Raw genomic sequence first — 14,203 nt, 5'->3', positions numbered from 1 at the left:
CATACCACATCAAGAGCTTCTACCTGTGTATTAGATTTCTTTTCTCTCTTTTTTTCCCAGCTACTAGAGATTGAAAATCTTGCTGGATGCATGCTAAGGTGATAAACTGGTTTTATTTCCCTTTTCCTGGTATTGCTGTCATGATGGAGGAGAGTAGGATACCCCCTGTCCTGACAGAGCAACCTATGTGCTGCTGCGGCATGTATGTTTGCTATCTTTACAAATGTCTCCAAAAACAGAGAGTGGCAAGGAGCTTCTTGAAATGGTTATGAATCATTGAACTTAACTGGCACCCACCCAGGCCCCCAGATGGGAGAAGAGGAGCTTTTCCTAAGCCCTTCCCACATTCTTGTGCAAATAGAAGGGATGAATGATCACCATTCCCAATGCCAGACAGTTTTCTGGGCCAAATTCACACACGAGTCTAAGAAAGCCAAGGGGAACTGAAACTGGTGTAGCTCTCCCTTCCTTCCGCTTCTTGCAATGACTGTATTTCACATGTTCAAATCTTTCTGGGATTGCTTAGAGTGACTTTGTGTAATTATTTTCATCCTTGGATTAAACAGGCCAAATATGTAAGTTGAATTTCAGCTTGCTGAGATCTTATTTTACACCATATTTTGTCCCTCTGGCATATACATTACACAGCAGCAGACTGGCTTTAAGTAGTTTTTTCAGAATAAAAGTCTGTCTTTGCTTCAGGGTGTCAATTTTCTAGTAATTCTTCCTGCTCTGTCTTGTATGGATGCTTCAAAGGATCATGGAAAAGTCTTAAACCAGGCATCTACCCACGCTGGCTCTCAGTAAACACTGTCTGACACCTCTCCAGACTTAGAGCGTGCACAGATTTCTCAGCCTAGAGGTTAGAGGGAAGGTGTGACTTGGTGCAAAAACCTGTAACTACGACCTTATTCCTACCAACTATTCTTGTCCTTGTGATAAAATTACATTGTGATGTTGTTGCTTGTGATTACTGATGAGATGTGTAGGTTCATGCATGGGCCTAAATCTGGGGGATATCCCTATTTTCAGATTAAATAGAGAATGGTGCTGTCTGAAATTAAAGAGAAAAGGATACAAAGATGTGGGATCCCCAGGAAGGAGCAGTGACTTTGAAATCAGCTTTTAGTTGCCTTGTTAGATGCCAGTAGGTATAGGAGAAAGGGTGAACTTTCAGTGTATCACGCTATGGGAAATCCTGAGTCCGTCCTGCGTGGAGTGGTGCAGTATTTATGTGTTATGAAACATGGAATGTGTTCCAGGTTCTGCCACCAGGTCAGGGTCAACAGGTGCAGTCAAAATTAAAAACAATATTTTTTTTTATGTGCACCACCTTTCTTCCTGTTGGCAAAAAGCCACTTGAAGGTGTAAATCTTTCATGACTGAAAATTATTTGCTCTGCATCCAGAGATTTCCAGAGAAATAGCAATAGTTTTGAAAACTCCAGCTGTGGGTCCTCTGTATATTGATTTGTCTTAACTGTTGCTGTGAGTGTTTGGGGTCTAGAATGAGAATTGTGTTGTTTGGCTATCATGGAGACACCTTGGCTTGAGAAATCTTACTATCCAATTTCTACATCTACTACTACACGCTCAAAGCCTTCCTCTAGGGTCTTACCTATGATCCTCTGTGCTAGAGTATTTGTGAAATGCAGTTGTGATGTGCAAGAAAATGCATGAGAGGCAAATCCTACCTACACACCCGAGCAGACTGCTCTCACCAGACCCGCTTTTCCAAGACTCCCTTCCTCCTTGCTCCACATGATAAATTCCAGCTGCTTCTGCACTGTTGGCTTCTGTCTACAACAGCTCAGGAGGTTTTCACCATGCTTCTTGTTCAGTCCGGGTGAAGATGTGCTCTCCTTGGCCAAGCCTTGACCAGGTCCCACTTGTGTCTGAGCCTAATCCCTCCAGCAGGTATTGCAGTAATGCCTGACATAGTTTTTGTCAGCTGTCTCCTCTTTTCAGCTCTGCAGTCTGCAGGAGCTGATGTGCTGCCAACCCCTCTTGCCCCAAGAGATGGGTGTTCCTGATAAGTACATGTTCTGTCCAGATACAGAGAAGTTTTAAGGGGGAACAGCCAGGACCACTGAGCTAAGTTAGGTATCTAAGAAAATCTTGCAGTGGTTGGGAAGGAAGGGCTGCTTCATGCTCCTCTCTCTTATTGGCTTTATCAGGAGCACATACCTAATGACCTCACCATCCTGCCTCTGGTACTGTTTTCTCCTTCTGCCTGGTCAGTCTGGTCTTCATAAAGTGACTGTTTCTTAAAATTAATGGGTGGCCTTGCTGGTAAGGCTCTAGGTGACATCTGGCAGGATGACTTTTTCTATTTTTGCAGATTACTGGATGATGACTGTGGGCCTTGAGCTGTTGATTCCCAAACCTGTTCTTGTTCATAGGCGCCCCAAGGGCTGTTCTGCATTGCTGCTCTGTTGTAACTTGTTCCCGTCTTAAAAGTCAAAAGCTCCCCCAGATTAAAAAAGTGTAAATTAAGAAAAGGAAAGATTAATGCTGTACTTGAAACTAATCTCTTTTCCAAGCTGTCTTTTAAGGTCTCACTAAGGCTGCTTTTCTGTGCAGTTACCAGGACCAATTCATCCTGCCCTTGCTCCTCTGTCTCACAACACTTGGTCATCCTCTCTCCAAGTTCACTGGAAAGTTAGGTGGGTGCTACAGAGTGCAAATAAATCTTCAAAGCTGTTGCTGGCATTTGCACTCTCCCTCCTTCATCCAAATCAGTACAGGGAGTTAGCTTTGTAGTTTGGTTGAGTTATAGGCATTTGTGAGGCTGTAAATAAAATATTGTTCAAACTTGTCTGTGATATCCATGGTTGTCTGGATTTGCTCATTTTGCACTAGGACCACACTGCTGTTTAAAAGTGAATTGACTGCCGTCTGTCATCTCTTCCTGGATAGCATAACTCACATTAAAAACTCATCAGGAGGTTTCTAACATAATTTCATCATGGGGTGTGCACATACAACATCTTTTTGATGGTCTCAAAGTTTGTGAGATATGGCTAGATTTTCACAGAGACCACACATGATATGATAATAAAATCGATAATTGGGCATTTGGGATGTTTTACTCCTTCATTCCTTTGCCAGTTTAAAGTTTCAGGTTGTTGCCTGGGGACTTCCCACCGCCTCCAAGGGCTTCTGGTTTTCTGTGGTGCATGATCGGTTTGGAACTGGAGATGGTCAACGGGTCCTTCATTTCTCACTGAAGGATCTTTGAGGAAGGAATAAAGTTCAAAACTCAGGAGGGGAAATTCATTATTTCCCCCAGAGAAAAAAAAAAAACAACAAACATTTCTTTTTGTGCTGAGACTTCTCTATCTGAATATAAACCACTTTTCGTTTGCTTTTCCCTGATGAAATTTTGCTGTTCAGCAGAGGGATGAGAACCTTTTCAGCAGGGAGTGAGAGGATACTTGGGAAAGAAAATCTACAGGATTTCAGCTGTGCTTCCTTGGCAAAATAGACTATAGGAATAGTCTAAAGCAGGGAAAGAACTGTCCTAGAAGTAGTCCTAGAACTCCAATGAAAAGGACTGAGAAAAGAGTGCATGAGAAACCCTCTGAACCCAACGTAACTGAAGATGAGACGAGGAGGGAACACAAGACAGATCAAATCTGGTTAATTGTTGTTATGTTGCTGTTTTTACATGCTGAGCAAAATCTGCTCTGCCATCTTATCCCCGTGTTCGCAGGGGTGTAGGACACAATTGTACCTCCCCCCACCATCAGCAAGAGCTGAGGGGCACCTAGGGAAACAGATCTGGTGAACAAATTCTCACCCAGGGTGCACGTGCCGTTTTTACCCATGCATTTTTCAGGACTGAAAGACAAATATTGTTGTTAATGAGCTAAATTATTAACCCCTGTAGTTATACTTAAATTCTACAGAACTACAGACCTACACCCGGTGAAGCCCATTTTCCACCCAGCATGATTCACTTGCTTGTTTTTTGTGCTTACTAGTTTCACATTTTAATTTTCCATTCCTCTGGCTTCCCTCATGCAGATGAATAATGGACCATTTATAATGCATCAACAATATCAGAGCATACGGTTATGCCTTCAGTCCGCGTAATCCCTTCAGACAGTCCGCAGAGCACGAATGCCTGTCGTGCAAAGCCACATCCTATTTCCACAGAGAAAACAGAAGGGGATGCCAGCCTGGCAGCTTCTCCCCGCTGCCACTAGAAATAGCTCTCAGGAGCTGAGTCATAAAGTAGAGCCCAGAATAACGGGCGATTCCTTTAACCCAGGGACAATAATCAGCTGTGCGAACAATTACAGATGGAAACAGGCTTCAGGCAGTAGTTTAGCTTAAGACATGCTGAGCCTTTCTCTTGCTGTAAATAAATGCCTGGGTAAACTTACTTCAAATCCAGATAAATAAGGCTGGTAATCAACCTTTATTCTGTTGCGTTGGGGGCTGAGCCTGCTCCTGCTGCATGGAGCTGTGACGACTCCTGTGGGTTGTCATGCAGAGGCAGTGCAGCCCTAAGCACTGAGCCCATGCTGTTTGCCCATGGCCCTGTGCTGGGGGCTGGCACCTCAGCATCCTTACCTTCCGTGGATACTGCTTTAAGGATAACATGCTTCTCTTCACGCATCCAAAGACCTTCATGAAGGACCAACAGATCAGAGTTAAGTGTGTGGCAAATGCTAATTGCAGTTCTGCTCTTCCATTCCCTTATCACACCTTTTCCTCTGCCATGTATTTGTTGAACATTCGGAGAAGGACCAGTTTCCTAAAGCCAGGCTTTTGAGTTTGGAGATCTGTAGGGTCAGTGCTGCTTAACCGAATCACTCTGTACACAGGATACAGTCAGCAGAAGGTGGTGATGAATCATGTGTCAGTTCAGTGTGAAATGGGTGGCCTTCCCAGAGCTGCTTGTGAGCTGTCACATGTGTTTGTTGCCTGAGTCACTGACACTACTCAGAAGCATAGTCTGGGATGCAGCTTGTAGCTCTGCTGGGGTAGCAGCCTGGTCCATGCAGGATCCTGCAACTGCCAGTGGGGCTTGGAGGGAGCTCGGACCGTGTCAGCAGGATGAATCACCATAAGGAGCAGTACAGGCATCCGTTTTAGTCCCCTGAGCAAGAACATAGCAGTAGCTAAAAATACATTTTAAAATTCCCAATAACTTGTCTTACCCATTTATCCATAGAAATACTCATTTTAAACAAGAAACTCTTACAGACAGTTTTTGCCATTTTCTAAAAAGAAATGTGTTTAAACAAAGCTAACATATAATTAAGCTGACCAAGCATGAAGTAGGAAACAGCAAAGCTACAAACCCTCTCCCTTCTTTTTGGCTCTTGTATTTTTTTCGCTGGTCAGTCTAGGTGGTACTTGGTATTTTTTTAATTAATAACATTATTTTAGATAAATTCCTATCTAAAAAAGATAAAGCTAAACTATCAGTACTTCTTAATTTGGCTTTCCAAAACTTTAGTGAACATTGTGGAAAAATCTTTAAAACTCAGTTTTCTTCCTACTCCTCAAATACTTCCAAACCCCCCTTTTTTAGGAAAAGGAAAACTAAAATATTTCTCTTTACAAGCAAAGAAAGACTGAAAACACAAGCACTATGTAAGATAACAGATTATGGAAGAATAGGACTCATTGCTGAGTGTTCAGTTTGCTGTGCTCCCAGGGAAGTGCCCTTCCCTGTCTCTGACCCCCCAACCGTTTCAGGCTCTGCAGTCTTCCTTCTCAGCCTGCGTTCACAGAGTTTCCATCAGAAACTGAGAGCACTTCTGCTGTCAAATCTCCACAATATATATCATATCTCCTCTTAAAAAAATGTGAGTCATTCACTCTCATTTCATTTGTTCTTATCTATAGGCCAAATGCAAGCAGAACCAATATAGCATGGTGTCCTGTGCAAGACCAAACAGCAACTTTGTTTACCATGAGCATTAGTATCAAATAAGGAGGAATTAATTATTACACTTCCTTTTTGTTTGTTTGACCAAGTGGTTGGCAGCTAAACTCAAAGACACAAGTGCAGTAGTGGGGATTTTTTTTTTTTTAGTGTATCACTAGCACCAGGGCTTGCTCTTTCACTTAACGCACAAATGCTACCTTGCTACTGACCACTTCAGAACCTGAAAAAATCCTATTCATACTGATCAATCTCTTTTTTTTTTTTTTTTTTTTCTCTCCCAGCAGCATCAAACACAGTTTAGATTCAGCTTCTGGGTGTGTATCGAGGAGTCGGGCAGCTTCAGTGCTAACCATAACTGTCTGTAATATTTTACTCTTCACTGGCATCACCTTGCTGAAAGGCAACAAGAAGTTTTCTTGCCCCTGACTGAGGCTGATTCTTGTTGTTCCCCCTCCTATTTGGAGGGACCAAACTAGGAATGAAGCATTACAGAGCTCAGCTTTGCTCCCAGTAAAGTTGAAGGCAAAACTCCTGCTGATTTCAGCAACAGCAAACTGGGGATGAAAAGGCCTGAACCTACAGAGCACCAAGGTGCTAAGGTGCACATGCCAAGACCCTTAAAGCCCAAAGATTTAACGGTGCTGGGAACTGCACAGGATGGAGCCAGCATTGCACCACAAATGCATGGCAGAAGGAGCAGTGTTTTTTACTCCCTCTGAGCTGCTGTTTCTCATAGGTTTCCTTTCTGGGGCACCAGTAAGCCAGTTCAGCTGAGTAAGCTGAAGGGCAGAAGTCAATAACTGCGTAGATCATCTGATTTTATTTATGCTGTACTTCTGGCTTTTCCCTTTCCAAGGGAAGGCTGATGTGTAATGGGGATGCAGGGTTCTGAGGTGAATTTCTTGTTGGAAAATCAGTCTGAGCTCTGTAAGAAAGCAGGAGACCTCACAGCCCCAGGTGGAATTAACCAAATGTATTTCCATCTCTCACAAATGTTGTTTACACAGCACAAGCCAGTCCAGAGTGGTGAACGGTATATTCAAAACAAGGTCCTCTAACATTTGGATCCACCCCATCGCTCGACTTAACAGATACTTGATACTGATCAAGTGACTCACTTCGTTAAGAAATAAACCCTGCTGTGTTGTCGACCTCTGACAGCAAACAGTGAGCCCCATTGTCATCTGCTGAGTCCTCTCTCTGTCCCAGCCCACACGCCCTAAAGATGCACACCAAGTCATGGGCTCTGACATGGTTTTTCCACAGTGGTGTGTGCCAGCCACGGCCGCACAGCAAACCCCGTGTGTGTGAAACACCCTCATTTAATCCCTGGACTCCCTGCCTGCCCCTGCAAAGGAGGAGCAAAATGGGATGATCCTCCGTGATCTAGAGGTAGATGGTTTGTTTTATTAGCAAGGCAGGAGCTGGTGCTCCCTTGTTCTCAGTCTGAGGGAGCTCCTCCTGTTTTTCCTGTTCACCTGGGCTTCTTGCTTGTGCTTGACAGCATCACTTGCCAGCTCCTGCCCGCGGAGCGTGACACGATATTAGCCGCAAGTAATCCGGTGGCAGGTGGTATTCAAGATGCGTGCAAGGCCCTTGGTTAAAACAATCTCAAAAAGAAGTAACTGTAAGACACGTCCCCCCGTGCCCAGAGCCACTGCCATTAGGCAGCCCTTTGCTGAGCGAGGCTGTGTGTGTACAGCCAGGTCCCCAGGTGAGTGTCTACACCCCTTCCACCAAGGGCAGCTTTCGCTGGGACCCCAGAGCCAGAGGAGAGGGATTATTTCAGTGCAGTTACCAGTTACTCCGTCATCTGCTCCACTTCAACAAATGTACTAATCGCTGGCGGGTCACTAAATGCCATGGAAACCCCAGGGCACATAGTGAGATCATCTGCCAGTACTTCTTTATTTTGAGATTTTTGTTTAAGGATGGTTCTTAAGGCTTTGGGAAAAATAAACAAAGGAGGGTTCACTGAGAATCATTTCCACAGCTGGAAATGGACTTTGTTATAAGCCTTGACCATACAAGCCCCCACAAAAAACCAAGAATTTATATCTTTCTATATAGTGACTGGTAAAAAGGAAAAGAGCCAACAAGATAGCATAGTGAAGGAACCAAAATCTGTTTTAACAACTGAAAATGCTTTTTCCAACGGCATCTGAGGTACTACATGAAATGTTTGTAGTTGCTTGCTATCAGTGTCTGCTTTTCATATGAGATCTAGAAACATCAGTGGCAACACCCTTTAACTTTCAGTTTGATAGAAAAAAGTGTCTCAGTGAAACACAACAAATGTCCCACAAAGATTCTTGAAAGTACTGTTCTGTTCAGAAATACACAACTCTGTCGACAGTTGCTCAAAACTGCAGAGTTTGTGAATCTTGTATTTGTAGTTTGGCAAGCTTTAGTTGTTTTTTTCCCCCCTGTATTTCCAAACTGAATAAAAATGACCAACTTGGTGATAACTAGAAGCACTAAAACTGTGGCAAGAAAAGGGCTTAAGGCAACATAATGACAGTGAAGGAAGAGAAATAATTCAGTGCAAGTAATGAATTTTTCAGATACTTGAGCACTATCCACCTAGTACAATCAGGTTATTCATTAGTAATTAGCACCTATCTTTTCAGCTTGAAAAGATGCTTTTGTTCTCACCATGTTGGCTGTTTGTCGCTAATATTCACATTTCAGGGAGGAGCCTGGTTCTGCTTTCTGTCCAATATCAGGTTTTGAAATAGTAAAATAATAAAGGATCAGAGTTAGCCAGCTCTGAACTCCAGTTGAGCAGGGACTTAAAACCAGCAAAGAGAAGGGATTGAAATGCCGAGGGGGGGAACATGGAGGAAATTGTGACTTTTGACTCAAGCCCTCCACAGCGCGCAGTCTAGAGACAGATCTCCAGCAGCAGAGGAGGGGGTGGTGCTGGTTAGGTGACCTGTCAGCCAGAGCGTGCGAGGTGTTCTGCAGGCGATGGCTCTGCTCTGAATGAGCTCATGCAGACAGACCCGATGGGGCAGGAAGGCAGCAACTCCACCAGGACCTAGTTTTCTGCAATTCCTGTACGGCCCTTGCTAATTATAGCAGTTTTCCCCCAGGTCCGTGGCCATCCCTGTATTGCCCCTCGGTCTGGCTGGCTTCTTTTTTCTGGTTCATGCTGTCCGGGCTATTTTGGCTGCAGAAGGTCAATGCCAGCACTGTCAGGGCTAGTGGAAACACATTTTGGGGTACAAAGGGAGGTGGAGCATATGCCCCGGGACAAAGTAAAAAAAGAACTGTCCATAGTGAATTAGTTTCCTTTTCCTTCTTACTCCTGTCAGTGAAAGGATTGGTCTTGGAAATGTCTCGTCGTTTCATTTCTAAATAATGCTTTCTCTGTTATTGATGGGGATTTTTATTTATGCTGGTTGTAGATCAGCATTTTTAGCTCCTTTTTTTTTTTTTTTTATCAGCGAGAATATTAACCACTAAAGTGAAAAAGATATGTATTTAGGAATCCCGGAAGAGAAAATTTGACTTTCTCAAAATACAGATCTCTTCCCTGGTTTTGTTTGGGCTATTTTCCCTTGAGTTTGGCTTTTACTACTCCATCCCTGGATACTGTGGAGTTGACATTTGTTTATCTTTGGTAAGGAGGAGCCTATTACTACATGAAATGCTAGCAGCTGCAGCTTGCTGTCAGTGCAGCATGCAGGTAGTGTTGGTAGAACCTACCAAAAGCAGGTAGGCACTGGAGCCTCTTTTGAGTAAAGTCTCAGATGAAAATCTTGTAAAGAACACAAGACTAATCTATTTGGAGGACAGATTCCAGTTAGGTTACAAGATACGTGAATGATACCTATTCAATTTTTTTATTTTTTTTTGGGCGGGGGAGGGGGTTGGAATTCATATGAATTGACTAACTTTAGAATGAGGTCTTTGAGTCCAACACTGAAGCTTCTGAAAAGAGGGCAGTGATGAAACCTCATTTCCATATCTGGCTCTCTCTCTGTTTATGAGGTTGTATGCCTACCTGTAGCTGGAAGAGTTTTATGCAAAAAAATTTTGAAGCAAATCAATCAAATTAGTGGTTTATGTATTGCAAAAGAGAAGAAATTCGGAGGAAGTTTGTGTGGCTGGCTGACATACCTTTTGGGTTCAAACTAAGTGACTGTAAAATATGTAAATATATACATTTCTATGTCTCAACACAATGTGGAGTCATGGGATACATAGCATAGGAGATGTCTGTACATTGGTGATTAACGTTCTATTTATCTTCCTCCGGGCTTGATCTGAGAGTTGGTGGCCAGATCCCACCACAGCCAGATACTCATTCCTCTCATTGCTAGTCTGACACTCAGTTCCATCTAGTCCTCTGCATCTTCTATTCACACCAATCTTGGCTTATCCTTCCTTTTTCTTTCTTCTGTGGTCCCTCGTCTTGGCAGCCCATTTCTCTTTAAGCTGGAGGTCTTTGATTTTTTTAACTCATTTCTGAATTGTGTTGACAAGTTCACTTTCTGTTGCTGGTCTTCTCTGCTACCCAGTCTTGTCTGCATGTGGAAATCTGTGGCCTCATATTTTTCCCCCAAATGTCTAAAGATTCACAAATGCTAAAAAGGAAAGAGAATAGAAATGATCACCCTTGCATCCTCCACAAGAAACTACAGGAAATTCTGTTTCAGAGCACGCTCTACTATAATCTCAGTGAACATTCTCTCTCTCTCTGGACCAAAGTAAACACAATAAAATTCCCATTGCATTTCATCTCATTTCTCAATTACTAGTAAAGCAGCACACCCTTATGTGCAGCCCCTGCATCCCTCCATTCACAGGTCAGGGAGTGAATAGCACTAATAAAAGAAAGCTGGTGTCATTTGATTGTGCAGTCTCAGCCTCACCTGTGAACTGAGTAAAGAAAACAAAGTTGTAATACAGGGAGTTGGGAAATGGGGTTAGAGGCGAGACGGAGAAATGTGAGTGACAATGGTACTCCCTGTCAAAGCAATAGGGCAGAGAGGAGCTTTCAGTATTGCCTCAGTGTAATTCAAAGAGTTTCTCTTTTAATATTTAGATGTCTATCAAGAAGAGTAAACACAAGAGCTATTTGGAGTACGCCTATTGAATAAGCTGTCTCATTCTGAGAACTGGAAATTATCAGCTTGGTAGTGTTTTTTTAATAGCTGAGTAGACGAACAGTTGATTCAATAAATATTTCAAAATAAACCAAGTAAGAATTATGCATTCATGTCAGTCAAATAATTGGATAGTTGCAGAACTTCACCATATCAGTTGACAAGAGGAAATATTTTAGGCTTGAAGTTATGTGGGGGATAAATGCCCAACATAGGAGTTGCATTCACTGGGTGTTACAGCAGCAGGGCACTGCTCAGACGTTAGGGCTTACACGTTCAGTTCTGAGATGAAACTGGAAAAAAGTCAGTGACAATGAATGTAGATTTCCCAATACCTTGAAAAAGGATAGAGTAATTTCTTCCAGGTTTACGGAAAAACAATTGGCTTCTCTCAACTTAGCCAGGGTTTTGTCTCATGTGGGCTTTAAACGTTCTTAAAAGATCAAAACAACGCCCATCGATATATTCAGCAAAGACAGTTGAAATAAAGCGTTGAATGGAGCTTGAGCACACTGCTGCTGTTACGCCGTGGTCTGTGCCCTGCTGAAGTGAAGGGCTGCTGCTGGCTCTGGAGGTAGGAGCCAGATCTGCATCCAAATGAGCTGTCTCTGCATCAAACCATGGTGTCAGGTTGGGCTTCTTGTTTTGCGTGTTTCTAAAAATACATGTCGCTTGTTAGGATGATGTTGAAAGATGATTCAGAAAGGCTGGACCTCGGTATAGGTTCAAGGACTGAGCACAGCACTAGGGATGGCAGCACAGCAAACCAAAAAATAGCTATTAGAGAGGTCTTGCTCCCTTTCCCAGCCATCACAGTTTACTTTGTTGCTGCTGACCACACTTCAGGAGGCCTTTATTGCTTCTGGTTGCCTCCGTCCTTAAGGCAGCTGTGCTAGGTCTTGTTTGAAACACGCCACCTTGAAGAGTCTTGCATCCCCTGTGCTGATGTGAACCCATCGCCTCGTCTCCCTCCTTTGCTGCCATACCTCCCTGCATTGGCTACAGCCAATGTGTTTGCTCTTTCTTGATATGGATGCCACACTCACAAGAAGACAGAGGTTGTGTATGAACTGAGTAGTGCTTCACATAATATTTATATTGATTATATATGGTTATATATATAGGCTATAATCACACATTATTATATATTGTGTTTTATAGATATACACCATATAATCATGTAATAAAAAGACACATTTTTAGAGGCACTCTTCAGTTCATATGCAGACAAACTGTGTATATTAATTAGCTAAAATTACATATGGCATTTCTATATAAACCTATATATGTGATCTTATATAATGTATAACTAGATAAAACAGTATACATTAATTACACAACAATTATGACAGAATTGGCTTTAATATAAATACCATAGTTCTGCTAAGACCTAGTTTTCACAAAATGCCTGTGTTAAGTATCCACGTAGGATGGAAGCAGAGCTATACGCTTTTCACTGTCAGATTTTCACATGCCCCCTGTAGAACCCATCTGCACCCATTCTAAACTTGAGTCCAGAAATCAGCCATCTACAGAATTTCAGGTACTGAAAGAGCCAACAGCATAAGAAACCCCAGTACATCATCTGCCCTGATGTGAATTGAGGTGCTCTGTAAATGCAGGGTTTTTCGTTTGGCTGGGGTGTTTTTTACCTGTACACATCCTGCTCTGGTGTGTTGGCAAAGCAGTTGGAGCGATTGCAGGACGCTCCCAGGGCTGCTATGTTGTTTGCATTTTGCACTCTTTCTCACCTCGAGCCTATTTGACAGCATGCAAACGAGCAGCCAAATACTTCAGTGAAACAAGGAAGCCTGGGCTGAAATCTGTTGCTGTGATTTTTTTTAAAGCTTCAGGGAGGAGGAATCAGATCAGTGGAATTCCTCAGAGAGGGAGGAATCAGCTGTATGACAAATTTCTTTCTTTTGCAGGGGGTGGAGAAATAGAAACAGGTGAGAGGAGGGGTTGAGAATTTTATTAAATCTATTTCTGCTGGCGCCGAGCAGCTTTCTTCATGTGTTGGTATCAGGACACACTGCAAGGCAGCACTAAGCACACTGGCACTCCCATGCTGCGAGCCACGATAATGCTTCACTTGGTGTAAGGTCTGTCAGCTCAGCATTCAGCGTTTTTTTGGAAAAAATTAAACAGCTGACTAAAATGACAAGGGAATTTGAACTTGAGGACACTAGAACAGCCTTGAAACCCATTTGAACCACACTGTTGTGGCAGTGTCCTGTGTGCACACATGCTTGCATGAGAATTTACAGATACGTATAATGTTAATTACCCACGTATGTCCTGAGGCAAGGCTGGGCATGAATTTCAGGAAAAGAGATGTTTGTTTTGTGCAGGCGCCCACATCCCATATACTTTCATTCCCGAGGAAATTGCCCTGTATCTCCACCCTGTGTATGCTCCTGCCTGTAGCTGTAGGCAGCAAGCCGGGAGAAGACACGGAGCTTACGGAGACCTGGGTACCCCCGTATCTCTGCGTCCCCCAGCATGGAAAGCCTGACCAGCAACAAGCCCAGGGTCTATCGGCTGCTCCCGCCTCGGCTGAAGCTGTACAGCTGTTGCCTTAGTAGAGAAAGGGATTGGATTTCAGAGGCTGTGTAATCTGCGACAGCGCTCTTTGGCTTGGGGATAGCAACAAGCCTCACCCAGGCTTAGCCATCCCCCTTCTGCCCGTAGAGGAACGCCCCGGTCGACATAGAAGGAAAATTGTTTGCTGAATTTCTGCACAGCCCTCCTTCCAACTGCTGAAGAGAGAGGGGGAGTGAGAGAGAGAGAGAGAGAGTTTAAGGCAGACTCTGCACTCGTGTTCTGGGCTATTTCAACTTCAGGGCAACTTTAGAGAACTTCAGTTATTTTTGGTAAGTTCTTTTTTAAAAAAACAAACCCTCCTCTCTCTTTTTCTTTCTTTTTAACCTCTAATGCAGATTGTACAAGTTTGCAGTAGATGATGGGCTTTTTAAATTGCAAAGAGATAGGGGCATGTGTATTTTGTGTCCTTTGATACAGAAACTGGACATTCTGATTATGAAGACATAAAGTTCCCAGCTGCTGTACTTGATAAGCAAAACCTGAAGATGCTGTGCGTTAAGTGATACCACTGGGGAAAAGTATGGCCAGAGCTTCAGCCAAGGTGCATCCCACCTGGCATAAAGCTTTGTCTCTTCTGT

Source organism: Falco cherrug, chromosome 7 (assembly GCF_023634085.1).
Source record: "Falco cherrug isolate bFalChe1 chromosome 7, bFalChe1.pri, whole genome shotgun sequence".
Lineage (NCBI taxonomy): Eukaryota > Metazoa > Chordata > Aves > Falconiformes > Falconidae > Falco > Falco cherrug.
Note: the sequence above shows the minus strand (reverse complement) of the source record.